The sequence below is a fragment of the Balaenoptera ricei genome, chromosome 7 (assembly GCF_028023285.1).
Source record: "Balaenoptera ricei isolate mBalRic1 chromosome 7, mBalRic1.hap2, whole genome shotgun sequence".
NCBI lineage: Eukaryota > Metazoa > Chordata > Mammalia > Artiodactyla > Balaenopteridae > Balaenoptera > Balaenoptera ricei.
In genome coordinates, this window is record NC_082645.1 from 3,873,753 (window position 1) to 3,899,651 (window position 25,899).

At 46.4% G+C, this 25,899-nt stretch overlaps 1 protein-coding gene and 1 pseudogene across 1 annotated transcript in view; one reads left to right on the forward strand and one right to left on the reverse strand.

Annotated features, from left to right (window-relative positions):
* The window catches only part of LOC132368373 (large ribosomal subunit protein P1-like), an 86,616-nt pseudogene extending 83,619 nt beyond the window's left edge, over positions 1–2,997 (forward strand).
* Positions 1–25,899, reverse strand: part of GPR39 (G protein-coupled receptor 39) — a 235,857-nt gene that overhangs the window by 113,771 nt on the left and 96,187 nt on the right. The gene's annotated exons all lie outside the window — the stretch shown is intronic.

A 25,899-nucleotide genomic window follows, 5' to 3' on the forward strand; every position in this document is an offset into this window, starting at 1 on the left:
TTGTGCTTTTGCCCCTGATCTTTCACTAACGTAAGGCTAAACTCTCTACAATAGATGGCTCTCTCAGTACTTCACCCCGTTATGCTGCTTACATATTCATTACTGTCCAAGCTACAGTGTTATTTTTCCATGATTTAGCTTGTTTTGTGCTGGGTGGTGAATTCTGAACGAGGCAACCAGGCTGAATAATTTGGTGGGCTTTCAGGAGGATACCCTGATGTCTTTGTATCTCCCTCACCAACTCACACACAGACCCATTCACATGCACCAGGCCTGTCAAAACCCCAGTGCAGAGATGCAGGCATTGTGACAGGTATAGTTGGAGGGCTGGGGAATCAGAAAGCAAAAGGGTACCTCCTGATCTCAGGAGCCTACAGTCAAGCGTCTACAGATACGTGCAGTGAACACTGTACTACAGGGTTACAAGGCAGCGTAGAAGTATGTGCGTGGCACCGTAAGCCCTGAGGAGGGCTACTTAACTGAATGCAGGGGGGGAGGGGAGATTCAGGGCAGCCCTCCCCCTAACAGAAGCCCACATGTGGTGAGTTTGGATAGGATAGGATGGTGGGTGTGCTCAAAGAGGGACGGCTGCTGATTTTTCTAACCCCACTTCCCCACCCTTGCCCCTCTTCTCTCCGTTCTCTCCACTTTCTTACCTGCTCTCACTTCCTCAACAGTCTTGGCTTGTGTGGGGAAAGCTGGCATTCTGTAGATGCCACCAGCCAAACAGGCGGCCCTGCTCCCACCAGGCTATCTGACGCCACACCCGGGGCCCACCTCGAACCTTCTCGAACCAGGTGCTTGGTGAAGGAGCCCAGAGGCATCTTCTTACAGCCAAAGGGATTTGTGCTCATAAAATCTGTTTTTGGATTGTTTTACAACACTGTGGAAGCTGGAAACATGGGATCCAAACAACCAAGGCGTCACAGTGCCTTGGCAGTTTCCAAATGAACAGAGTGATGGAGGAGTATCGTGGGACTTTCCAGAAGGGCTGGGAAGGGCTTGGAGTCAAGAAAGGGCAAGTACAGAGACTGTGGCCAGCAGGCATGGGGCTGGTGGGAGCCCATCAGGGAACTCACACGCTGTCCTTGATGCTAGTAGCCCTTTAGAGCCGTGGGTCTCTCCCACAGGAACAAGGAAAACGGGGGACCACAGATAAAAACCTTCCAAATGATTAAGGGCTGGTGAATAAGGAAAAGAGGAGAAAGAGAAGCCGAGGGCTTGGTGGTTAATGCCAGTCCTCCTGGGATGCGACGCGCTCTCAGAGAGGGGGGCCCCCTCCTCTTCAGTGTTAACAGGATAAGACAGAGAGGGTTTCTCTGAGTACCTGGAATCTCAAGAAGACTTCCTGATGGTGAGTGCTGTTAATGTTCAGATTCTGGGGAGGTGATGTCTCCCCCCTCTCTGAAGGACTTTGAAAGAAAGACCCTAACCCTACCCCTAACCTGGATGGTTTACAGTGGTCCAGCTCAGAGGGAAGGCAGCTAAATGGATGCTTGGGTTCCTTCCAGGCTTCAGATGCTCTATTTCTACCACATGGTGTCTGTCTGGAAGAAGCTGTATGACCTCTAATTCCATCATAAAACCAAGGGTATGTTAAATATATGTTCACTGTAAAACTCCAACCACTCTACTAATACAAACAATTTCCACCTTCTTTCCCTTTTAAACTTAGAAACCAGAGTTCTAATTTATTAAAGACAGAGATATAAATCAAGCAGGATAATTCATTTGGGTCATTTAACATTAGACAATCCCCCCCCCCGACCCCCTTAGGAAGTAAACTGACCAACTTGCTTTATTTTTTAACTTGTAAAAATATTTTCTACTATAAACATTTTCAAACATATGGAAAAATAGAGGGGACTGCAAAACAAACCCCCATATACTCATCACCCTGATTCAAAATTAACATGTCTAACAAAATGAGCAATAATTCCTTGCTAGTCAACGTCATCACTTGGCTAGTTCACAGTCAGCTTGCTGAAATCAGCCTCCAGACAAGGACCCGCATTATATTCGATGACATTTGGTGGTTACGTCTCTGAGGTCTTATGCCCTTACTGTTGCGGTGACGTGTAGAACGCCTTACATTCTGAATTTGTCAGTTTGCCTCTTCGTGGTGTCATCTTTTTTTTTTTTTTAATATTTTATTTATTTATTTATTTATTTATGGCTGTGTTGGGTCTTCGTTTCTGTGCGAGGGCTTTCTCTAGTTGCGGCAAGTGGGGGCCACTCTTCATCGCGGTGCGCGGGCCTCTCACTATCGTGGCCTCTCTTGTTGCGGAGCACAGGCTCCAGACGCGCAGGCTCAGCAATTGTGGCTCACGGGCCCAGTCGCTCCGCGGCATGTGGGATCCTCCCAGACCAGGGCTCGAACCCATGTCCCCTGCATTGGCAGGCAGATTCTCAACCACTGCGCCACCAGGGAAGCCCCGTGGTGTCATCTTATTTGTTCCTCTGCTCCCTGCATTTCTAGTAAATGCAGCTTGACTAAATTCAGGTTCAACTTTATTTTGTCAAGAATATTCCCGTCCCTTGCCCCAGCTGCGGCTAAGGTGCTCGGTCCTTCCAAGGACGTGAAGGCCGCGGTGGGGTGAGGCCCTCACTTCATCCAGCGACTAGCACCGTGGCCAGCAGCCCCTGCTTAGCACTCACCCGCCTCCGTCTCGGAGCTGGCCTGCACCTACTCGGCCCTCACTCTGCACGACAATGAGGTGATGGTCACAGAGGATAAAATCAATGCCCGCATTAAAGCAGCCGGTGCAAACGTTGAACCTTTCCAGCCAGGCTATTTGCAAAGGCTTTGGCCAATGTCAGCATCGGGAGCCTCATCTGCAACATGGGGCAGGTGGAGCTGCCCCAGCAGCTGATGTTGCCCCAGCAGGAGGTCCTGCCCCTTCTACCACTGCTGCCCCAGCTGAGGAGAAGAAAGTAGAAGCAAAGAAAGAAGAATCTGAAGAGTGTGATGATGACATGGGCTTTGGTCTTTTTTGACTAAACCTCTCTGGTAACATGTTGAATGAAAAGCTGAGGTCTTTGCTGGGAAAAAAAAAGAAAAAATTCCTTAGGTGGTATTGAGTGGTTTGTATTTTAGGGGTCCACGATGACTGGTAGTTCCTCTCTCAGTGGTGCTATCATTAATGAGTGAGTTCGGGACGTGACAGCCTGACCCCTCCCATGTAAACATCCTCAGCAACCTCTAACTCATGGTTTCATCCACTGATGATCATTGCCTGAACCAATTATTTCACCAGGGATTGAAAAATGGGGATTTTCCATCATTTTTTGATATTTATGTTCACCTTGCCTCCTTACATATTTTAGGTTCAATGAAGAAGAAATGATACAAAAATATGCATCCGTGGATGTGGATCCTGATACAGGAATGAAGAAACACCTCTCCACTGAAACTAGAGATCCTGATTTGGAAGACAGTGTTAGGAACAAAGGTAGAGACGAAAAGAGTCTGAAATGGGAAACAGGAAGAAGGTTCTTAGATTGGCAGCCATGAGTCTTGGGACCAGGCAGGTTTGCACACTCTGGGCAACTGTCATCCTAGCTATAACCTAAGCCCAGAGAAGCATCTGGCCTTATGGGAGCTGAAAAAAGAACATACAGAATCAAGAATGGAAAAAAAGAGGAAAAGAAGGAGGCATTTCACTTCTGAGTAAAGTCTGGAGACCCCAGGGCATCACTGCAATTAATAGAATTCAAATCCACATGCTTCTGACAGCCCCACTGGGCAACAGGCATGGGTGAGACTCTAGTAATGGAGGCCTGAATGACCTCCCTGACTCCACTCGCTGGGGGCAGTGATGGGCCACTGCCGGCATCTGCAAGCAGCCCTCACATAGGCTGGCGGGGAAGCCCAGTGGGGACACCACCTGCCATCAATGTCCATGGGGAGGGGCTAATGCTCAGAGCACGAGCCTGGTGCGCACCTGCTGCAGCCTCCCTCCTCCGCCTCTCTGCTCCTGAACGCCACCTTCCTTATTTCTCCTTCCAGGGAAACACGATCATCCTCATTTGTTCTGTTCCCTACACAAGCCCACCTGGAGAGCAAACTGATACCATGCTTGCTTACACAATCATCACCCTCTTAGCAGCTGCTTCTGGAGGACCAGGAGGATGGTATGGATAAGTTGTTCCAGCTGCCACTGGGCAGTAATTAGAATTTCCTGCTTATAAAATGTAATTCTGATCACACGACCACTCCGAGTCAGGAAGGAAGGAAAGGCGGGAGAGGGGCAACCTCTAAAGGAAGCAACAATGTTCCGCAGGGGCCTCTCTGTTCAGCTCAGGAGGTTAAAAGGCAAGGGCAAAGGATGGAAAGAGAAACACGCAAGTCAGGATGAATTTTTAAAATATGTGCAGGTCGTGTAGGAATCGTCGCATCCAGAGAAAGACCCCCAATTCACAGAGGTTTATGAGTGATAAAGAAGACAACAGAAGAAGGTTTTTAAATGATATCTGGAGCAAACGGAACAAAGGGAGAGACTCACTGATTGGACGACGTGTGACAAAATTAATAGGGAACACAAAACAGAGTGTTAAAATTCCAACTGGGCTTTTATCTCTCCTAGCAATGAGTCTGCAAATTGGACAGCGTAAAGCTAGTATCCCAGAAGACAACTGAAGTCCTCATCAAGCCAGGAGATAGTAGGAAACCATCAATCTATGGCAATGAGATAGGGTGTCGGATCAGCAAAATTACATTTGGGATGTGGAGGAATATTCCAGAAAAACTTCAGAGAATCTCTTAGTAGCTCCCCCGGGCTCTTGGAGAAGCCAGGAGACAGCAGTTGAGCAAATACCCTAGTTTCAGAAATAGGGGAAGGCTGATTTCCAGAAACTTAGGCAGTTCATCTTGACCTAAGTCCTCCTTAAAAATGTAAAATGGACTGTTAAACAGGTTGTTTGTGAGCATCACAGAAAGACACAACCTGATCTCGTGGCATCGACGTGAATTAACTAAAAAGAAGTCATGTTCTGGACCATTTGTTAATGAGATCCTCAGGGCAAGTACCTTAGAAAGTCACTGTGAAGCTCTTACTTAAGGAAACTGTCCACAGTTAGAGTGAGATGATGAAACCTCCAGGTGGGGATTTGGTCTTGTTGCTTTTCAGTTATGTTAAATAGTAACATAGACAATGGGACTCTTAAGGAAACCTCCTTCTATGCATGGGAGGGCAAAGCCTGGTAGACACACAGTCTTAATGAACAGAGCAAACCTCCACTGAATGACTACCCTGTACAGGCTCCAGATGTGACATGCTCTGGGCACCAAAGATGAAGACCTTGTCCTGAATCAAAGATCCCACTGTCTGATACTACAAAGCTACAGTAATCAAAACAGCATGGTAGGCAGAGATCATCTCGGTGCTTTGTGACCACCTAGAGGGGTAGGATAGGGAGGAGGGGAGGGAGATATATGTATATGTATAGCTGATTCACTTTGTTGTAAAGCAGAAACTAACACACCATTGTAAAGCAATTATACTCCAATAAAGATGTTAAAAATAAATAAATACTTAAAAAAAAAAACAAAACAGCATGGTAAGGGCACAAAAACAGACATATGGATCAATGGAACAGAATAGAGAGACCAGAAATAAACCTACACACACTTACAGTCAGTTAACCTTCAACAAAGGAAGCAAGAATATACAATGGAAAAAAGACAGTCTCTCCAGCAAATGGTGTTGGGAAAGTTGGGCAGCTGCATGTAAATCAATGAAGTTAGAACACACCCTCACACCATACACAAAAATAAACTCAAAATGGCTTAAAGACTTAGATGTAAGACATGACACCATAAAAATCCTAGAAGAGAACATAGGTAAAACATTCTCTGACAAAACTTGTACCAATGTTTTCTTACGTCAGTCTCCCAAGGCAATAGAAATAAAAGCAAAAATAAACAAATGGGACCTAATCAACCTTACAAGCTTTTGTACAGCAAAGGAAACCATAAACAAAACGAAAAGACAACCTACACACTGGGAGAAAATATTTGCAAATGATACGACTGACAAGGGCTTAATTTCCAAAATATACAAATGGCTCATACAACTCAACAACAACAAAAAAACAAACAACTGAATCAAAAACTGGGCAGAAGACCTAAGCAGACATTTCTCCAAAGAAGACATACAGATGACCAATAGGTACATGAAAAGATGCTCAACATTGCCAATTACTAGAGAAATGCAAGTCAAAACTACAATGAGGTACCACCTCACACGGGTCAGAATGGGCATCATTAAAAAGTCTACAAATAACAAATGCTGGAGAGGGTGTGGAGAAAAGGGAACCCTCCTACACTGTTGGTGGGGATGTAAGCTGGCACAGCCACTATAGAAAACAGCATGGAGGTTCCTCAAAAAACTAAAATAGAGTTTCCATATGATCCAGCAATCCCACTCCTAGACATATATCCAGACAAAACTATAATTCAAAAAGATACCTGCACCCCTATGTTCATAGCAGCACTACTCACAATAGCCAAGACATAGCACCCTAGTCTGGGGGATCAGAGAAAGCTTCCCTGAGTAATGTGTGTTGAGAAATGAGAAGGTATAGGCAAGTGGGGACTTTGAAAGACACGTAGGCATAGGAATTAGGCTGCATAATGATAGCAGTAGTAGCAACGACAATAACAACAAAATCCAAAAGTCACTGCTATGCCTTGGGGACTGACTCTATGTTCTGCTAAACACTACATACCTCTATTTGGCCCTCATGCTCTCTATTTTGCATTTGAGGAAACTGAGACTCAGCAAGGTTGAGTAATATATGCAAGGCCACACAGCTGCTAAATTGAGGAGCTGACATGTAGCAAGACAGTGTAAGAAGACAGAAAACTTACATTTGCTGGCTTAGCAGAATTAAATGCCTTTCACTTGACTATTTTCTAAACAACACACTTACAAACACATATTTATTCACTAAGTCTATCCATTAAACATCTAATCCAGGGCACTATTCTGAGCTCAGAGAAGATGGTCTAACTCCCAAGGCAGATGGACCTTTAGCTAAATTTACAGCCAATTAGGGCTGGGAGCCAACAGCATTTCTTCCTATGGAAAGATAGGTACGTGTTCCATCAGAATATTATTTAATGGCAAGACCCCAAGTGGAATGTTCTAGAAGACCTTTAGCAATGGTGCACTGCATGTTATTTAAACTAAAAACAGGGCTTCCCTGGTGGCCCAGTGGTTGAGAGTCTGCCTGCCAATGCAGGGGACACGGGTTTGAGCCCTGGTCTGGGAGGATCCCACATGCCGCAGAGCAACTGGGCCCGTGAGCCACAATTACTGAGCCTGCGCGTCTGGAGCCTGTGCTCCACAACAAGAGAGGCCACGATAGTGAGAGGCCCGCGCACCACGATGAAGAGTGGCCCCCACTTGCCGCAACTGGAGAAAGCCCTCGCACAGAAACGAAGACCCACCCAACACAGTCATAAATAAATAAATAAATACTTAAAAAAAATAATAAGTAAACTAAAAACAACACTGTGAAAAATTGCACTTCAGTACAAGCCACAGAGAACACGCCGAAGAGAACTGGCCGGCTGAAAAGGAGACATGATGATTGAAATATTTTCCAGACTATTACATCCTGGAAGGGTTTAAACAGAGAGAAGAAAGACAGGGAAGGGGAGGAGAATGATTTAGGGTGTTTCATTTAAGAACAACAGGATTAAATTAACCTTGTGGGGTGGGGGGTGGTAACAGCAGAGGGTGGTGGAGAGAAATACTATGCAAGATGTGAGAAGCTTCCCAAAGGAGAAGTATGCTGGGCTGCAGAATTTTCCAGCCCAGCAAAACAGGCAAAGCCATCTACAATTAAAGTCATTTACAAGCAAACTTGACAAACTGCTGAGAAAATATAATACAGGCTGAGTCCTAGTTTTAGGAACAGACAAACTAATATCCCTAAATTGGGAAAAACTGACTATTCCTTGAGATTTGTTTTCTTGCATTTTGTCAGTCTCATTGCCTCAACTTTAAAACAAATATCGACAAGTAAGTTCCCCAACTTGGTGTACGGGTGTCATTGCGATTATAGTTCTAATAAAATTTCAACCCAGAGAAGAGCCGAAATACACATTTTTAAATGTCTATTAACTGAACTATTATATTAATAAAGCCGACTTCTTAATCCTAGTTTACTTATAATTTTCAGTCAGGCTGCAGAAATTCTAAATTACACAGAGCAGCCAAAAGATGAAAAGAAAACTTGCAGAATTAAAACCCAGCAGACCTAAACATTTATTGACTTCTCAGCATACTGAGAAAAATCAAAGGTTTGCTTGTGGGGGAAAGGGTGGGCGTGACAGGCCCAGCTTTGCCAGCTCTGGAAATTATCTATAAACAGCCTCAACCATCCTCACTGCTTAGCTATTTTCAGAGCCAACACCCAGCTCCTGGTACACACACCAGAATCACTGTTTGTGCATTGCTGCCCCCTGCTGGACATATGGAACTCATTTTGTCCAGGGCCCAAGGAAATGCCATTTGTAAATTTCAGTTACTTTTCAATTCCCTTCCTCCCATCCGCCCACCTGCAACAGCACTCTCCCCGGAGGACTCTGTTAGGAGACAATCCATCTGAGCTAATGGGCAAACGTCCCTTATGATGCAATTAGTGGGATTCCTCCTACTGTGACCCCAATGACCCTCCATCAGCGTGGCTCACCGGAAGCAGTGGAAAATATGAAACACACCGTCTTGCTGCTCCAAGGACCGCTTTATGAAAATATTCTGTTGAATTAAAATTAATTCAAGCCCTAGTGGTTTTTCTTCTCAGAGGATCCAGGGTCAGCCAAAATGTCAGCCAGCCCCTCCCTCCCTCCCTTCGTTTGATATTTATATATGATGCCTCCCTCTTAGTGGAGAGGCTGCTGCATCCCTGGAAACCAACCCACCTCAAATACCTCTAAAGATGCAGGTTCTGCCCGAGCTCCAGAGCCCCCTGAGCTGCCAACAGACCAACATGCTAATGTCCACTGAGGCCTGCTGGGACTGGTCTGGGTCTTCATTTTTATAGCCAGGCTCCTGGAAAGTGGCATGCTATGGAAAGAGTGGAGGGAAGGAAGAAAAGGAATTTCACTTGGGCTGACTACATCTTCATGGTACTGGGTGGTAGGAATCCAAGGGTTGATAAGCTATCTGCCGCTCTTAGTGAACACAGCGGTCAGTTCTCAGCGTCTTATCCACGTCAACTGTGCTGGCCAAGTCTCAAGTCTCAGTCTTAACAAAACCCCTTCCAGCAGCCCCTCCCATTGTGTTTGTCCCTCTGGGTTTCTCTGCCCCACCCCATATGCCCAGTTATAACCCTTGGCCTGTGTGCCCTGGGGTGGGAGGCCTCTTGCTATAAAGCAGTGGTTCTCAAAATTCACTGGGAACTCGTCACAAATGCAAACTCCTGGGCCCCAGCCCAGGCCTAATGATTTAGAAACTCTGGGTTGGGGCTCAGCAATCTACATTTCACAAGCCCTCTGGGAGATTCTGATGCTCACTCAAGCTCGAGAACTGGCTACCAACGTCTTCCATCTTTCTCCACGCACCTACTCCCAGCCAAACCTGACTCGTGGCTGTGACTTGTTAATGCTGATGGGGGAAAAATGTAAAAAGTCTGATCAACTGTTCTTGAGCCCATTATTGATGCTGACGGCCTATTCATCCTCGGAAGCCTTGATGATTGGGAAACCTCTTGGGAGAGCTTCCCATAATCCTCAAGACTCTGACCAGGAAAACGGATCATTCCCTCTCCCCTGTGTGAGCCCTCCGTACTGGGTGCCTACAGTCATCACAGAGCGTCACTGCCCCTTGTCACGCAGAGTGTAGTCCTGGACCAGCCTCATCTGCATCCCCTGGAACCTTATTAGAAATGCAAGATCCCAGGCCTTATCCCAGACCTGCTGATCTGAATCTGCCGTCTTCTTGTTTTACAGGGTGGGGGTGGGGAAACTGAGGCTCAGAGAGGTTAAAGAATTTGCCAAGGTCACATGACAGCCAACTGGTGGATTTGGGATTAGGACCCAAGATTGCCTGTGTGCATCTGGCCCTGTAGATTTTCTTTTCTACCACATTCCCCCTCATTCATTTCACTGTGCCGTCTTTTCTTCTATCAGATAGTAATAGTAACAGTCACAGAGAACATTTATGATTTCCTTTGTTCCAGGCATTGCTCTCGGTGCTTTGCACGTACGGTCACACTGAATCTCCCAATCTACCCTATAAGGAAGATATTCCTATGTCTCTGCTTTGCTGATGAAGACACCAAAGCCCAGAGGACAGGAGAACAAACAAAAACAGAAACCCTGTCCAATCGCTCTGCCTCCTTCACAGATGGCTGTGCAATCAACGAGATTAAAAGTTCAAGCCCTCTGCACACACCCAACCCCAAATCACCCTGCCCACCCCTGCCTCGTCATCTTCAGGGGTTACCCACACACCTGCTCCTTCCCCTCCCCCTGGGTTTTCAGTTCGCACAACTGGCTCAACTGCATCCTTTTCCTTAGCTTTTCAGCGACGTTGAATGCTGTCACTGATGAAGGAGAGAGACACTGGTGTGGATAAGAGAAAACCATGGAATATCCAAAATGTGTTTTTTCTGCCCTATAAATATGGGATATGATTTAAATTTTCCAAAAGGTCTTTTTTCCCAAGTCTGGCTCAGTTTCCTTAAAGAAGAAGCCCATGTTTCCTGAGTTGACCCCAGTTCACAGAGGTAAAGGGGTGTAGGAGAGGCTGAGGGGCAGGGCAGGGTGGTCACACCAGAGATGCCACCAAGCAGATAATCACAGGGCGCCCTGGGTGCTGGCTACCCGCACGGGAGCACTGCCAGTTAAAGTGAGCCCCTGGTTTTATAGGGATTCTTTTCTTTTCAAAGGCAGCTCACCTGGAGGAAAGAATCCAGCCTCAACTCAATTTCAATTTCACGCTGCACTCTGGAGTGAAAGGATGTGGGACCCTACTCACCGGTCAGCCAGGAACTGGCAGCTCTCAGCGGGCGTTTCGCAGCTTCACAGAGGTGGCCGCGAGATTGCCTTCAATAGCGCACCTGCAGGGGTGGGCAGCCCAGGCGGCCAGACCAGGGCTGTTTCGACACAATACGCTGAAATCAAAACGCTCCTTGGAGGGTTTCTCCCCACATGGTCGACGGGGGTCTTCCGCAGGAGTCAGGCGGGGACCGTGCGGGAAGGAGAAGCGGAGGAGCCGGTAGGAGTCAGGCCAGAGGGACCCCTCCTTGCCCCTGTGAGATGGGGATGGCGGGTCTTCTCCATCCTGACCCCCCTCCTCCCCTTTAATTCTCCAGGGCCTTGGGGCTCATGCTGCCTTCCTGTTCTCACAACAAACTCTCTGGCAGCCCTTGCTATCAGCTTTAGCAGGCCTTAATACTGAATTCTAACTTCCATATTTTACAGTGGAAGTAAAAGATTTCTGCACATTAAAGGAATTTTCACCACCTTGAGAATGGGGGTGCAAGGAAGAAGGGCGGGGGATGGCGGTACGGGAAATGTGAGGGATGGGTGTGGAGAGGATGTAGGTGAGGCGTAGGGACATGGAATTTCTTGGTCTTCCTAACAACATTTCCTTTTTCTCTGCCCAAATATATGTCAAGAGAAAGAATCTTCTTTGGGCTTTTCTGCACCCCACGTTTCCTCCATCACCACTCTTTGGACTGGAATTACAGATTCCTCCACTTAGGCACCTGATCTGCCTGGAAGCCTCCTGTGCCAACTGCAGTTTTCCAAAAGTGGTCCAGCGTCTCCCATCCCACATGCTCACCACCACACGCTCCTGCCACACCCCGTAAGAAGGGGGGTCTCTTTTCCTCCCCCCGTGAATCTGAGCAGGCCCAGTGACCACTTCGATGGACAGAATAAAATAGATGTTCCAGCCAGTACAGCTAAGTTCACGTGCATCAGCGAGGAACTACCTAGCCAAGCACCCCCCAAATTCCTGACCCACAAAACTGTGAGCAAAATAAAACGGCTGCCTTAAGCTACTACTTGGGTGTGGGGCAAGTTTATTAAACAGCACTAAGTAATCAGAACAACTCTTCTGCCCCCAAATAGCACGTTATTTGAAAACCCTCTATTAGTCAACCCTCTGGGTTGAAGCACAAAGCACCCTTGCTAAAGTGTAAATGGCGTCTAGAGAAAGAAGACCCAGAGCCTATACCGCCCATTCATACCTGAGCACCATTAGTTCAGGACTTTAGGACCTAGTAGGGCTCAGAGAAAACGGGACATTCTCCCTACACACCACAATATGGGGAGGGAGGGGCGAAAACCCAGAGTGTGTGGGTATTGAGTGGGGGGAGCAGCCTGGGGTATTGACCCCTGGAGGCTGGTACAGCCCTCCGATAAGGCCCAGAGCATCTTGCAGACAGCGTGAGCCCCCTTTCTTTTGAGTCTACGCTGTGTTTCTAACACCAAAAAAAATACACTTCTGCAATGAGTAAAGGATCACTCTGGGCTTCAGCTGCAGGTTGGGCTGGACCCTGTGTGCACTTCAAAGACGCTCACGTGGAAGAAAACCATTTTCCTGGGAGCCTGTCGGACTAGGAACTTGCTGGGGGGGCGGGGGGGGGGCGGACAGGGGGAGGACCCCTCCCGCTGGGGTCTGTACGGGTCCACAAATCTCGGCTAAAACCCTGGGGGCCAAATGTGGTTAGGAATTCAGAATTGCTCAGATTTTAGAAAAGTGATACAGTACATCTACTGTGCGCTACAAAATATCCTCTGCAGATTCCAGGAAAGAATCCTGTAACCACACACGTACACACACACACACACACACACACACACACACATTTCTACAGCAAAAGGCATGAATTTTTGCAGTTTGATAAATGCCATAAATAGCCTCCTATCAGGTTAGTCCAGGTTTTTACTGCCAAATAAGTTATGGTAAATTTCCAGTTTTCAGAACTTTTGGGGTCTGGAATCATGGACCTGTTTGGTTCATATTTGCTCAGGTTTTCTACCAAGGCCATGTGTCAAGATATCACTGAAGAGGTCTTTTCCAAGCCAGATGCTGTGAGATGTTAGATGTCTGCTTTCTTGGAGTGTTTATCTCAGAGATTCCTGGGGAGCACACCCCCTCCCCCATAAACCTGCCATCAGCCCTCCCCATCTGGCTGCCCGTCAGACAATGAATGAACATTTTACACTGAATCCCCATTTTACAGATGAGGACACTGAGTCTGTCAAAGATGCCACATGTAGTTGATGGCCAAGCTGAGCCTTCAACCCTGTGCTCTGAATTAATCCTGTGCTCTAAACACAGGGATTTAGAAGTTAGCTCCAGCTGAGGGTGAGAATGGGGAGAGCTGGGGGAGTGTGAGAGACGTGGGAAAAATCCAGGGACTGTACAGGAGGGGTGGCATTTGACTGGTGCTTGAAGGGCAAGTAGGGTTTGAGCAAGCACAGGATGGGACAGCTGATGGGAGGATGGCAGGGCTGGGCGTTCCAGCCAGGGTCCCCCATAGACAAATGCAGGGAGGCAGGAGAGCACCAGCTTCTACTGTGAATTCCCAGGGGTCCAGTTAGGCGCAAGTGTAGGTTGTATGAAGGTGACTTGCAGAAGCAAACGCCCTAAAGGTGGTCTGAAGGAATGAGGGGAAAGGAGACTCTATCTGTAAATGATTTCTTCACTAAAAAAAAGATTTAAAAATGTGATATATTAACATGTGTCACTTTTGAGTACACACGACACTATTTTCTGTGCTTTCTATAGCTTTAAAGTTTATTTTAAAAGAAATCCAATCAGTGTCACTAGATTTTGGAGGCTCTTGTGCTCCAGGCTAAAGACTTGGCATTTATTCTGTGGGTGCCTTGTGAAGGGACCGTTTTGATTGAGAGCATGACCCAGTCGAAGCTGTACCTTGGGACAAAGATTCTGGCCGCAGCATCCTGCAGCACCAGTCTAGAGCAGAGAGAGCGTGCAGACACGGAGACCAGCCACAGCAGCTACCTACAAGCTTCATCCAACAGAGGAAATGAGAGACACACCCACCAAGAGGAGCTGGCCAACAACGAAGTGCAGGATGGAGCTCGCCCAACTCCTGGCAGATGGAAGTCAGAGGCAGCCAGATGCGGGGAGGGGCCCTCACTCTGCAGAGCAATGCCCCACTGCTGGGCTAGAAGGTGGGCACCAGTGTCCTGAGCTTACCCATGAGAATCTAACAGGGACAGGCAGGTGGGTGACCCCTGATTAACACATCACGGAAAGCCTCATTCCAGGAGGGATGGATTGATAAGGATAAGAGCAGCTTGAGCTGGATAGTTACCAGGGAAACCGAAGCCCCTCTCGGCACCCTCCTTCACAGGTGTTCTGGCCAGAGCCCAGCTACCCCTTACAAAGATCGCAGTGTTCTCTACAGCGGTAGAGCTCAAAGTTGGGCAGGCCATCAGAAGCGCCTGGAGGAGACACAGACATAGAGAACAAACGAATGGATAGCAAGGGGAAAAGGGGGGTGGGGAGTGGGATGAATTGGGAGATTGGGATTGACATGTATACACTATTGATACTTTGTATAAAATAGGTAACTAATGAGAATCTACTGTGTAGCACAGGGAACTCTACTCAATGCTCTGTGGTGACCTGAATGGCAAGGAAATCCAAAACAGAGGGGATGTATGTATACGTATAGCTGACTCACTTTGCTGTACCATAGAAACTAACACAACATTGTGAAGCAACTATACTCCAATAAAAATTAATTTTAAAAAACATCACCTGGAGGGCGGTTTAAGATCCAGGTGAATGGGCTTCACCTCCACAGTTTCTGATGCAGCAGGTGGAGCGGGGGGAGGGCAAGGGGCAACAACCTGCATTTCTCGAAAGTTCCCAGGGGATGCTGGTGCTGCCTGCCAGAGTCACTGTTTGAGAATCACAGCTCCAAAACCTCTCAGCACGGTCTTAACTCCTCCCTCAGGTCACAGGCACTCAACATGCCTCATTTAAGCTTCACAAAGCCCACGGAAAGCAGCCCACAATTCATAGAGGAGAAGAGTAAAGATTAAAGGTGCTAAATAAATTACCTAAGGTCACACAAGTAGTGGGCAGCAAGTCTAGTATTGGGCTGCTCTTTTTTTTCTACATGACTTGTTCCCAAAAGCTGGCCCTCAATGATGGCTGATCGAATGTCACAGGTCCAAGCTGAATTGAACAAAATGTGAGTTTTTCTTTATGTGAACCATCTGAACTCAACTGAATGGACTTTTCCTTTCCTTAGCTATAGAAGTCCATTTATATTTTAGGGAGTTAAAATAGTGTTATCGAATGATGGTGACAAGAGATGGTCTTTTTCTTTCACTTTGTCCCTTTTTAAATCTCCTTACTTGGCAAAATAAATAGGGGAAGACCTAATTTCAGTCCCTTCTCTTTTTAAAAAACATTTCTGGTCTGTGAAACTCCTGGCAACAATGCTCTGCCACGCTGTCTCCGGGCACCGAAGGGGAACCTGCATCTTACAGAGTAAGGATGGCTCAGAGTGACCTGTCTCATGGGTACGTGGTGGCAGAGCCATGTGTGTGTGCCCTTGAGGCCAATCCTCTACCCACTAGCCCTATCACAAGTTCTTCAGAGGGCCCTGCCCCTTACGGAGGCTGGATCTCCTTTCCCCAGGGCTGCCGGAAGCCACGGGCACAGGGCCAGAGGGGGTGTGAGGAGGCCTTTCTCCCCAGCATTCTGACTTGGCACCTACCAGGTAGTCCTCGGGCATTAAGGAAGGTCCAGGTCAATTCAACTTCTTGCTATTTGCATTTATTTCTATTCTTAGATGGTTGTCGGGACCAAGGGGGAATGGGTTGGTGTCCCAACGTGGAAGCCCCTGAATCAGACAAAGGAAAGCTCTGTTTCCTGTCCCTAACGCCATATAAGTAAGCGGTGGCTTCCACCCACACCAGAAGGCAGTGCGGTGCAGGGTGTTGGCAGGCGGGCTCTGGTGTCACCTGCCTGGGGCCACGGCTTGCTCTCCCAGTATTGGTGGTGTGACCTTAGGCAGGCTACCCAACGTCTCTCTCTGGCTTAGTCCCTCATCCATTAAATCAGGGTAACAGTACCTGCCTCAGGGGGTAGCTGTAAAGAGTCAATGTGTTAGTATATTTAAAGCAACTAAGAACAATCACTGTCATACAGAGTACATTTGGATGTTGTGTTGATTACAACTCAGTTGTTCAGAATCATTTATGGATACCCACCACCCTCTCAGAGGGCTCTGGGGAGACAGAGATGGAGAGGGCAAAGTTGCTCCTCTCCAGAACCTCCACTGGACAATTAAATGAGTGATCTCATTATAGAGGAAGAACTATGTTTGCAGAAGCCCAGGCTAACATGGGAGCCGGAAGGATGGGCACAGTGAGAGGTGGGGACATGTGTGTTGACCATTTACATCACAGTGCAGAGCTGACCGGAAGGCTACTGATGGCCTCCAATGGGACAGGGCCTCTAAATCCCACCACGTGCTAGGCCAAGAGAAGGTTCTGGAAGTATCAGAATCGCACTCCACATTCTCAGCCACATTTACACCAGCAACTACTAACTTGGCACAAAGGGAAGGACGGGAAAGGCCATAAATATTCTCGGCTCAAATTTTTAAATGACTGAACAATTTCAGTAACTCTTCAATGTTCATAATTACTTGAGGGAGGGAAGAACCCTTTGATCCATTAGAGACACATACGAAAGAGGAAATCCCATCATATGAATGAAGGCACAGTACATTAAAAATGTAAATTAAGGAACAAAATAATGGAATTCTGCCAATTTTTAAAATAATTGCTGTACAAATTGCTAATCAGTATCCAGTGTCACAGTGGCTAATTTGTTCAATAAGAGCAAAAAAAGATAAAGGTCCCAGAGATGGTGATGAGGCAACCAGCTTGGTGAAATCAATTGTGTACAAAATGTCGGAAAGGCCTTGACCCTCTGGGAGATGCTTCCAAACATCCACCTGGGAAATTGAGCTCAGGGTTTTTATACTGGATCTGGAGGCCTGCAGGTGCATGAGACCACCTCTGTGGTGTGATGAGGCCCCTTTCCTCACACAGCGTACATTCTAGTGGTGGACACAGCCAACAGACGAGTAAATAAATAAATAAGAAGGTAACTCCAGAGGGAGTTAAATGCTATGAGGAAGATAAGATGCACCTCACAGGAAGACGCTGGAAAGCCAGAGCGCTAAGGTCAGTTACCACCCAATATCCACTTGTTCCTTCTTTATTAACAGCAGGAACAAGCTGTTAATATTCTTAGCTGACACAAGTCCCTATCTCTGGCCCCATCCTCTGGAGCTCCCCGCATCAGAGACTGGCAGAGATATGCACACGCCATGAAGGTGGGCTCTAAGAGCCTGGGTCCAGGACACTTGACCATCCACGCCCTGCTAAAAATGCTTCATTGGATCCCACTGCCATCAAGATGGAGATTAAACTCCTGAGCTCTCAGGCCTCACCTCCATCCCCATCCCCTCCACTCCGTTCCTAAACGTACATTCTTGGTGGGGTCCCCAGACATCATCACGTTGAACCAAAGCAATCCACTTTCACTGCCATGTGTTGTCTGTGTAGGGCAGGCATTGGGCAGATGACTCAGCCCCATCACCTGTCCCCTCTTGAGAGGGCCCAGCTGACCCTCCCCCAGAGCTAGCATCATGCCTCATCTGCCAGTAGAGAGAAAAGGCCCAGAAAACTCTGCCTCACAGGACAGGTCCAGTCCATCAGCAGACCCCCACTGAACACCCACTGTGCACCAGGCACTAAGCGTGCACATGGGATTCAAAAACAAGCGAGACGACACTCCTGGAAAAGACAAGATTCTAATTTGAAAAGACACATGCACCCCAATGTTCATAGCAACACTATATACAATAGCCAAGACATGGAAGCAACCTAAGTGTCTATCGACAGGTGACTGCATAAAGAAGATGTGGTACACATATACAATGGAATATTACACAGCCATAAAAAAGAATGAAATAATGCCATTTGCAGCAACATGGATGGACCTAGAGATTATCATACTAAGTGAAGTAAGTCAGAGAAAGACAAATACCATATGATATTACGTATATATGGAATCTAAAAAATATGATACAAATAAACTTATATACAAAACAGAAACAGACCCGCAGACAAGAAAACAACCTTATGGTTACCAAAGGGGAAAGGGAAGGAGGGATAAATTAGGAGTTTGGGATTAACATACACACTACTATATATAAAGTAGATAAACAAGGACCTTCTGTATGGCACAGGGAACTCTACTCAATATTCTGTAATAACCTATATGGGGAAAGAATCTGAAAAAGAATAGATATATGTATATGCATAATTGAATCGCTTTGCTGTACACCTTTAACTAACACAACATTATAAATCAACTCTACTTCAAAATTAAATAAATAAATAATTTTAAAAAACAAGGGGGAAAAAAAAACGAGTGAGGCAAGGTCTTGTTTGCATGGAAGATGGTGGCCAAACAGGCATCATGACTGAGGTGGGTACAACTTGCTGAGGGTATAAAGCAGTAAAGAACACAGGCATTTCACCTGCCTGGAGTGGGGTGAGGGAAGCTTGGACAGCTTCCTGGAGGAGGTGTAGCCTAAGCAGAGTCCTATAAAGGAGGTGGACTAAAATTCTTGGTGGAGAAGCCTGAGGAGGGACATGGGAGCCGCAGAGATGCAGGGGCATAAACTAAAAGTGAGAGGGAGGCAAGCAGGGAGGGAAAGAGAGAGGAAGGGCAGTTAGCTGGGGCCGGATCATACGACGGCCTGTATACCGCTGCCAAGGAATACGTAGTCTCTCACCCAAGGGCAATGGGGAGGCAGCCACTTGCATTTTAGACAAATCTCCCTGAAGGCTGTGTGGTGGATGATTTGAGGAGGAGACGTGGCTGGACACGGGGAGACCAGTCGGGACTCTGGCAGCTACCTATCCAGTCTGAGAGGACGGGGTGGAAAGAGCGGTGATGAGATTGTACCCGGTTGATGCCTGTCAGAGTGGCATCAGAAAGCCTCCTGCGCTGGCGGGCAGCCTGATTCATGGCTATAAACATCCATCAGAGCAGCCGTGGCAGTGGCCCTTCTTCCCCCTCCCCTTCCTCCTCACACCCCATTTCATTAGATGCTCTGGTGATGGAAACACCAGAGCCCCAGGCACACACCACACGACTGACTCCCAGTTTGCAGTAATCAAGTTCAGTGACAAACGATGCCTTTGCCTTACGCCTCGGAATTCCTATTAAACTTTTATAATATTAAACAATTAAAATACTCTCCTAGATTTCAGTCTGTGCTTTCTTCAGGAACATGGCCAGTGAGAAAAAACACTCAGTAGCTCCTTATTCCCCAAATAGACATGTGACAATATGCTTCATGCCCTGTCTGATATCAAAGCAATCGCACTAGAGTCAGGCTTCCAAAAAATGTGCATTTTTTTCATGGCAACAAATAATATGAAAAAAAACCTTTTTTATGAGGCCATAATTGGTGAAGCCAAGCTCTGATAATGAGGGAATGGGATATTTATGAGGATCTATTCTGCCTTTATTAGTGTGGAAGGTGGATGGTGGCAGGAGTAGTAAGGCAATCACAGCAATTGTAAATATGCCAATGGCATGCTAGACTAATAGGAAAAATGAAAATGTAGTATCTTTTCATGCTTGTAGGTTTTGCATGTTCTTTACTGCCACTAAGCCCCCAAAGCCCATGCCCACCTACCCGCAACCTGCAAACCCTAAAGAGAGAAGTAAAACCTTGTTACAGTAGAAGGAATTCAGTCCAGACCTGCCCTGTCCAACATGGCAGCTGCCAGCCCCACGTGGCTCCCGCTCATTTGAACTGAGGCTAGACTGAATTGAGAAATGCTGTGCATGTGAAATACACATGTTACTGAAGATATAGTGCAAAAAAAGAATGTGAACTAGCTCATTAATATCTTATCATTTTTTACACACTGAAATAATATTTTGCATATATAGAGTCAAATAAAATACATCAAAATTAATTTCACCTGTTTTAACTTTTTAAAATGTGGCTCCTAGAAAATTTTAAGTTATAGATGTGGCTGGAATTATATCCGACAGTGGTCTAGAGAACAGAATTCACTCAAAAGGCAGCCATCAAGGATGAGTTGGCCGAAGAAGCCCATCTCTGTGGACCTCTAACAACTCATTAGATGTTGGTCCACCAGGGGACGGAGCTGTCATGAAACCCAGGGACAGAGCGGGTGAGACAACCTCAAGGTCCCTCACCCGAGACCTCAAGCTGGCATTTCCTCCCAGGGCACCAAGGTGCATCAAGTGGAAGGAAATAAAATTCAATAACAATTTTTAGAGTGAGCTAATTTTGCTGTTGCTCATTAGTAGCTGTGAGCTTAATTAATTTGAGCTTGATTGTCCCCTAATTGGAGAGGGACATAAATCCAGCTGAATGTGCTATTATGGATGGTACCTTGATCCCGCACAATCTCACGCTTCTGCGTTCACGACGGTCTGCACGAGAGGGGAGACCAGCTCTCCATAACTACAATAAAAATTATGTTTATTGACCAAGAACATTATAATAGATGGAAATGTGCTAGGTCGTAACATTTTTTTTCTCAGTGAAGACATTGATCAAGTCTTTACCGAGTTAATATGTTAAAGCCTGATTATAATGACTCAGGAAATTACCAATTGGTATTCAAGTTAAGAGTATAAGCCACTGATTATGCCAATACGTTTACAGTGCAATAATTTACTATTCCTCCCCAAACACAGAATAAAAACAACCTCCTATAGACATATCAATGGTTTCCACACACCCACATATGTCTCTGACTTTTGTGATCTACAGTTTTACCCATAAAAGATGTTGAACAGATACTTGTTCCAAGGAAGATAGTGATGTAAAGGAGAGAGAGACAGAAAAGGCGTTGAAACTGAGGCTGCTTTCTGACTGGCCATCTTTGCAGAAATTGTGGCCAGCGGTATCCATCCATACCTGAATCTTACTAATTTTATTGATAGTTAAAAACATTTACTTGTAAAACCAAATGTTTGTTGAGGTAAAAACTGCCCACAGATTTGGACAACCAATAACATAATTCACCCCAACTGCGAAGTAAAAAGACATGTCAATATCTAAGCATTTATTTCAAGTCAAGCCATTTTCTCTTTCCTCTCTTATAACCGGAGGGCAACAATTCAGATGAGACAGATTTGACTAGAATGAGAAGGATAAGATTCTATTATGAAATCAATTTTGTCGTGATGGAGGGAGTGCTCCAGTCACATGCTACGCTGGGCACTAGATAAAGGAAATTCATCCAGGACGCTCCCTGACTTCTGGGACTTAAAGACATTCTGTGTTAAGAGTAATATATTTTCCAGGTACAAAAATTATAAAAGGTATAAAAAATATATATATATGTATATAATGAAAAATTTCCTTTCCGATCTCCTCTCCTCCCCACATCAGCCTTCCCATACCCAAAAAGGTAACTATTTTTATTAAGGTCTCATGTATTCTTTCAGAGTTTCTTTTGCTTATATGACACATGTAAATAGATGGTCTTATTTTTCTCTCCTTTTCACAAAAGTAGTCTATCACACTCACACACCAGAGTGATTTGGCTTTTTACATACAGTACCTTAGAAATGTCTTCTTATCAGCTCACAGAGAGTTTCTGCATTTTTTTAACTGATCCATTGTCTCTCTTTATGCAGTGAACTAACCAGGCCCCTACAGTTGGGCATTTGGGTTCTTTTTAATCTTTGCTATTATAAAAATTTAGGGACTTCTGAACTAGCACTGACATCACCCCTATAATTCTCCTTCTTTTCTCCCTCCCTTCACTTTTTCTCACTCACTCCTTCACTCCACAAGCATTCACTGTGTGTCTACCTGGGCCAGATGCTGCACTAAGGTCTCCAGTAGAGTGTGACGGTCATGTCACATTGGCCCAACACCAGTCAATGGAGGAAGGGGAATAGAATACATGTGAGACAGACAGCAAATCGCCCACAGCCCACACTAGTTTTTTTCTAGGAAGTCATTGTAGGTACTGAGGGGAGAACACCCAGCCTGAAGGTCATCAGAGTGTGGCCAGTTACAAAACTGGGAGAACTTCCAACCTACTTGGCCTTGGATGAGCCCCCAGCACTGATGGTCCACGTCCTATGTCCGTGGTGGGGGAATATTCAGAATAGGAGGTGTCAGTCATCTGCTTCCCCACGCATTCCCAAACCCCCTCCATCATTTCTAGGTAGTTCCCTGCTCCCTATTGGACACCCAAGGCCTCCTCCTGAGGCCGCCCACCAGCAGCCTGAGATAGTATTCCATATTCTGGAAGATTCCAGACATCTTCCTGCTACCGAAGTCTGAGCACAGCCCACATCCCCAGAGACAGGCCATCTGCTGAGAAGCTCCGAGTGAGCCAGGACTATGCCCCCCTTCTCGGAGGCTCGCTCCACCTCAACGCTGGCAAGGCGCACCTCTCACTATGAAGCCCTGTAAGGAGTAGCCAGTGACAATGACCTGAGAATTTCCCTCCCTGCGAAAGCCTGGTGAGCAAAAGGTGGGCACAGGAGTGAGCCCCTGTGGGTTGGCCTGGCCCCAGGAAGTGGAAGCATAGGCACACGTGAGACAGGTGCCTGGGGAGGACCAGGGAGAGAGTCAAAAGTCACTCAATAGTCAACAAATAGTTATTGAATGTACACGATGTGCTAGGCACTGTTTCAGCTACTGGGGATACAGCAGTGACAGCCCTAGTCCTTGGGAGATTACATTCAAGCTGGAGAGATGGCCAGTCAATACATGAATAAACGAAGAGCTCTGTTAAGCGTGGGCGGGTCAGCAGCTCCCATGTGCTCATCCACTGCCCACAGGCAGTCCCTGTGGCCAGGTGACACCAGAGAATGAGGAACAGCAGGCTGGAAGGGGCCGCGGGGACATGGTGGAGACCTCAGCAGAACACCACCTCCCGCTGGCGGCTTGCCAAAGGCCCAGGTTAATATCAGGGTAACCCAAGCTGGTACCTGCCACCCAGAAGTGAATGAGTGATTTTGATGGGGGATAATCATAACCACCACCGTAGCTACTATTTATGGAATATGTTTTCGGGGCACTGTACTTTTCATTTTGCATTTCCTTGAAAGAACTGTCTTGCGGGCAGCCAGAGGTAGCTATAATGCCCTGTAGGGTTAGGGGTGCCCAGAGCCATGGGTGATAAAGCTGGAGTATTAAAATTGTTACAGCAAGAACTCCAAGAGAAAGAAAAAGTTGTTCGGGTTTTTTGGTACCAAAATAGGATTTTTGGTTTTTTAGTCGAGTCAATCATCTTGACTGCCAGACACTGTCAATACACAAAGACTCTTCTAAGTTTCTGTGACATTAATGAGATCTTGGTCTCTTCCCAGTGTAGACAGGATTCCCCATCACCGTGCCCGCTAGGCTCTGAGCAGAGCTTCTGTGGGACAGAGGTGAATGCTATGGGGGCCCGTGGGCTGGGGGACGGTGAGAGGCAGAGGGGTGCAGAGCTGGCGGGAAGAAACCAGGGGGGTATCCAAGACCTGGAGCCACACCTCAAGAAGGGGTGTAGACCAATGCAGTTCCTGCACCCACCCGAGCTGTCCCTTTCTCCAGACACGCAGTGAGAAAACCTCCACCAAAGAGAGAGGCGCAATGCAGGTTCCCTTTCTTCTAGGGTTTTCAGTGATTTGCTTGACCAATACAGTCAGAACTGCCTGACTTCAAGGCTGAGTCATGGCGAGTCTTGCAGTTTCTACCTGGGACTTCTGGAATGCTCACTCCTGGGACGCTGCTTCTTGGAACCCAGCCACAGGTCACACGGAGGCCACATACAGGTGCAGCAACGTGATTGAGCCATCTTGGACAGCACAAGCCCCACTGAGCCCCCTGGTGAGTGCAGCCCCAGCTGACTTCACGTGGAGCCAAAGAACTGCCCAGCTGAGCCCAGTCAACCAACAGCATCGTGAGAGAAAACAAAATGCTGGTTGTTTTAAGCCACTGTGATTTGAGGTGGTTTGTTCCATAGTAATAAATAATGAAAATATTAACTGGCAAGTGTAAGTGTCCTAGGCACCCAGAGGGATAAAGAGGAAGAAATACATATATGGATATATGTATGTAAGTATGCATGTGTGTGTTGTAGTGTGTGTATATTTTACAGAGAGACAGCAAGCAACTCAGTGCAGTGTACATTAGTGTATGACAGTGCTCTCTGCAATTACTCTGGGCCAGGCACCAGTAGGTACTTTATAATCATAACTTCACTCAATCTTCACAAAACCCTGTTAGATGAAAACTGTTGTTAACCCAGAGCACAGATGAGGTCACAAAGGCTCAGAGAAGTCAAGATACTTGCCCAAGGTCACACAGCTGATAAAGAGCAGAGTAAAGATTCCAACCTGATTCCTCAGCTGGAGTCCCCAGCCTCTGCTCTCTGCCTGAGGTAGTTCCACAAAGATCAACCATAACCACCAAGGGCAGCCAGAACACATCCATATGGAGAGGACTCGGGGGTTGAGAGGCCATTAGAGAATATCAGAAAAAGGGGGCCATGCCCCACCCTCATCCTTTTGGGTGCCCTGGACTATCTCTTCCAGAGATACGTCCCCACTGCTGGGCTGGAGACCCAGCCCCAGGGTCTGGGGAGGGTGTGGAGAAAGCCCCAGTTAACCTAGACCTATTCTCCCAGCAAAGGGTTCAGTATGAATCCTAATCTCTGTATGCTTTACATTTACTTACAGCTCAGCAGCTCCTGCAAAGTCTACTTGTGCAAAACCATAGGGGCAAGAATGAAGAAATATGTAATTACCCCTGAGTCGCCCACTTAGCCCTAGACTGACAATGAAAGTTACAGCTTAAATCCCTCAGGAGAGGAAAGATGGCACCCAAGCTAACACAGGACCAGCTTCTTACACCTGGCCCAGGACAGAAGGTTGGATTTGGGTCTGGGGGCTGAAGATGAGGGAAAACAATAAGCTACAGGCCACAAGACATCAAGAGTTCATGTGCTCTGTAATAAGCGCACAGCACAGTATTTCAGTGTATGGAGTCTGCAGCCAGACAGCGTGGGTGTGAGTCACCATTTGCTTGGACTGCTATAGCTCAGTTTCCTCATCTGTAAAATGGAGATGCTATTAGTAATGGTACGTGCCTCATAGAGTGGTTGGGAGGATTAAACAGCTAACACTAAGAAATGATTGGTTAATGATGCCTGGCACATAGAACGCACTAAATAAGTGTTTGCTGTTATTTGCCAGTGGCCTCTGACCCTAACCTGGATACTTTAGGAGAAATTAATCACCACCACCCCCTACAAATAACACGGCTCTGGTTGGCCAACAAGCTTGTTAGAGCCCTCCTTCCGCACTTCCGGTTGTGACTCGTGAATTCTGCTTACAGTAATATAGAACCTTACCACCGTCTCCAGAATTTTAAAAACCATCTTAGCATATTTGTTTAGAATATCATACAGAACTGATTTAAGTTTAAAATATTCAGATCAGTATAATGTTAAAGAACGAATTCTAAATTTGATCTTTAACTGTATTTAATAATATTCATAATATGTAGTCAAATTTGTACTTATTTCCATTTACCAAGTGATGCACACAGTTTAATTTACTCCAGATTAATTATGTAAGAAAAATGTGATTTGGTGACAATAAATTCCCAACTGTTATAATAACCAGGTTTGGTCTGGGGACTGAACATACATTAAAATGTGCTGCCACATCTGAAACAGACAAACCCTGCTTTCACGATGGGATGAGGGGAATTCTTGCAACATGCACCTTAAAATTAAGCTCATTAATTTTTACAATTTTTGTGTTTTCCTTTTAGATGATGAGATAAAGGAGGCTTATT